This window comes from Lampetra fluviatilis, unplaced genomic scaffold, assembly GCF_964198595.1.
Source record: "Lampetra fluviatilis unplaced genomic scaffold, kcLamFluv1.1 SCAFFOLD_276, whole genome shotgun sequence".
NCBI lineage: Eukaryota > Metazoa > Chordata > Hyperoartia > Petromyzontiformes > Petromyzontidae > Lampetra > Lampetra fluviatilis.
Genome location: NW_027620438.1, coordinates 78,975 through 82,859, shown reverse-complemented (window position 1 = coordinate 82,859; position 3,885 = coordinate 78,975). Strand labels below are relative to the sequence as shown.

Sequence of the window (3,885 nt, the reverse complement as noted above, 5' to 3'; positions counted from 1 at the left end):
ACATACACACACACACCTCTACACACTTACACACCTACACACACACACCTATACAACAACAACCGCCATTCGCCACTAAGTGGCGGTGACGTCACCACGACGCTTGTGCCAGGCCAAGTGCACCTTGAGGCCACGTGAAGTGTCGAACGCCCGCCGGCAGGAGGCCACGGGGCAGACCCAGCAGGTGCCACGGGTCGACTGACCGAGATGACCGAGATGACTGGCTGATGCACCACCTGTGGCCCCCTACCGTACCAACTTGCTGTGCTTTAGCCACCCGGCGCTCCGCTCGTTGTTGTGAGCGTCGCTCCTCCGCCCTCCGTTGTTGTTGGAGGGCGACTGCCTCCAAATGCCCAGTAGCGTCCTTCACGAGCCTCCTCCACTGAGGCCGATCTTGACACTGTTGGTACCAGTCATCGGCAAGTCCACTCAGCTCCACGTCCTCCTGTACCACATCACTCCATCTCTTCTCTAGCCTGCGCCGCGCCCGTTTAGCCCCCTCGATTTTAGGCATGCAGTAGCTGGGCATGCGTGCTACATGACCCAGCCAACGCAGCCTTGCCTGCCAGAGGAGCTCACCGATGGGACTTTGCCCAGATCTTTCAAGGATTTGTGAGCTCACACAATCCAGCCTGGTTAAACCCAGGATGGATTGTAGGCAGGCCAGCCTAAATGTTTCCAACTGGCGAAGATGCTCCATTAGGGGGGTCCACGTTTCGCAAGCGTAGAGAAGGGAGGGAATGACCGTGGCCGAGAAGACCTGAAGCTTCGTGCGGAGGTAGCTTCCACACAGCGTTACGCAACCGATGAAAAGATAATGCCGCTCGACTGATTCGGAGTGAGACCTCTGCTGATAAACTGGAGCCGGTCATAAGCACACTGCCCAGGTATGGGAAACTCTCCACTCTCTCCACAACTGCCCCATCACCGATTGGGAGTTGTGGGGGTGGAGTGTCTGATGGTACAAAATACCCAGGCAGGTGCTTAGTTTTGGTGGGGCTGATGGTAAGGCCCCACCTCTTAGTGGCACACTCCAGTTTCAGCAGCAGCGTCTCCAACTCCTCTTCTGAATGAGCAGCTATTACCAAATCATCGGCATACATAACGTGGTCGATCAGCCTCCCATTATATCTGTACCAAATGGAAATTTCCCCGGTACAGCTATTGAAGGCTTCACAAACTACGCAGTCGAAATATATGTTAAATAATGTGGGAGCCTGAGGACATCCCTGTCACACCCCAAGGTGTACAGGGGAAGGCTCTGATTCCCGGCCACGTAGTTTTACCCGGGCCCGCTCACCATCATGAAGGTCCTTAATGATCGTGAGCAGAGGGTCAGGGACTCAGAAAGCACGAAGAACAACCCAGAGCCCAGGCCTACTGATGGTATCATAGGCCTTGACCAGGTCAATAAAGCAGAGCTGAAGGTCTTGTTGGAATTCCCTATACCTCTGCTGTAGCAGACGGACAGAAAATATGGCATCTGTACAGGACCGCCCTTTCCTGAAACCGCATTGGGGTTCTGCAAGCCTCTCCTCAGCGTGCCTAGCAAGGCGATGTTGAATAATCCTTGCCAGGACCTTTCCCGGCACACTTAGGAGTGAGATGCCTCTGTAGTTGTTACAGTCTGTGCGGTCCCCCTTCTTAAAGAGGGGGACCACCAGGGCATCCTTCCAATCCTGCGGTACCCGTCCAGCGGTCCAGACTGTTGTTATGATGTCATATAGGGCAGTCTGTGCACAAGCGCCACCCTCCCTCAACATTTCGCTTGGGAGATCATCTCTGCCCGGTGCCTTTTCTGGTCTCAGACTCCGGATCGCCTTCAGTACTTCCTCAACAGATGGCACCTCAGCCAGCCACTCACAGGGGGTGACCTCCTCCAATATTTGAGGCACCGCAGCCTCAGCAGGGTTATCCCCACTTTGTGCCATGATGTTTTCCTGGCTGAGAGATTTTCCCTCCCCCACGACCTCACACACACCTATATACACTTACACACACACCTCTATACACTTACACACACATACACACACACCTCTACACACCTACATACACACCTCTATACAATTACACACACACATACACACACACCTATATGCACTTACACACACCTCTACACACCTACACACACCTACACACACACCTCTACACACTTACACACACCTACACACAAGTACCTCTATACACCTACACATACACCTCTATACATCTACACACCTACACACACACCTCTATACACTCACACACACACACACACACTTCTATACACCCACACACACCTACACACACACCTCTAGACACTTACATACACCTACACACACACCTCTATACACACACCTCTATACACTCACACACACCTACACACCCTCTATACACACACACACTGACACACACCTCTATACACTTACACCTACACACACCTCTATACACCTAAACACCTACACACACGCCTCTATATACCTAAACACCTACACACACCTCTATACACGTACACACACCTACACACACACCTCTATACACTTACACACACCTACACACACCCCTCTATACACTTAACACACACACCTCTATACACTTACACACACACCTCTCTACACCTAAACACCCACACACACACCTCTATACCCTTACTCACACCTACACACAGACCTCTATACACGTACACACACCTACACACACACCTCTATACACTTACACAGACACCTCTACAAACCTAAACACCTACACACACACCTATATACCCTTACTCACACCTACACGCAGGAGGAGGTGGTAGTGCAGGAACGAAAGGGCCTGGCTCGTGCGGCGAAAGCGGTCCGTGCGCTCCTCCGCAGCATGATGCTGTTTTGTTGCGACCGGTCGACCGCACAGTTGGGGTGATGGAGGTGGTGCGGTGCTTACCATGACCGCTATCACCACATGCACCACACCATCTACCCACCCACCCCGTGATACACACCACACACCCCACACACACCACTCACACCACTCACACCACACACACCACAAACACCACACACACCACTCACACCACACACACCACACACACCACTCACACCATATACACCACACACACCACACACACCACTCACACCACACACACCACACACACCACACACACCACTCACACCACACACACGACAAACACCACACACACCACACACACCACACACACCACACACACCACACACCCCACTCACACCACACACACCACACACGCCACACACACCACAAACACCACACACACCACACACACCACAAACACCACACACACCACAAACACCACACACACCACACACACCACTCACACCACACACACCACACACACCACACACACCACAAACACCAGACACACCACACACACCACTCACACCACACACACACCACACACACCAGACACACCGCACACACCGCACACACCACTCACACAAACACACCACACACACCACTCACACCACTCACACCACACACACCACACGGTTCCCCGGAAAGACGGTGCCACTGGGACCGCAGCCGGGGAAGGAAACTGAGCAGCAGATGCCAGGACTGGACTGGACAATGACTGCTGCCAACAGACTAACTCTGTTCAGAGATAGGATCAATCCAATGTATTATGTAATACTTATCATTGTTGTTTTTATTATTAACGTCATGACATGAACTTAGGAGGAAACAATGTAACTTTGCATTGCTTGTGAGTGCTGCCAGGGTTTGTTAAATGTGCCTTGGCTCGTGTGCAGTGTCCCGGCTGTGTGTGCGGCGGTACAATGACAACGATGTCATGAGAGAAGTTTCAGGCAATGGCCCTTCTTCAGAACGTGTACAGGCAGTGGTGGGAAAAGATAATCAGGCGATTCGTCTGACACATCCGCCCCCTGACTGCCC

At 52.5% G+C, this 3,885-nt stretch overlaps 1 long non-coding RNA gene across 1 annotated transcript; it reads right to left on the bottom strand.

Annotated features, from left to right (window-relative positions):
• Positions 1–2,501: 2,501 nt before the first annotated feature.
• On the bottom strand, positions 2,502–3,032 carry LOC144953888 (uncharacterized). The gene is made up of 3 exons (XR_013640930.1): positions 2,754–3,032; positions 2,564–2,637; positions 2,502–2,530 (listed from the first exon to the last, which is right to left on the bottom strand). It is a non-coding gene; the product is annotated as an uncharacterized LOC144953888 (long non-coding RNA).
• Between the last annotated feature and the right edge of the window lie 853 nt (positions 3,033–3,885).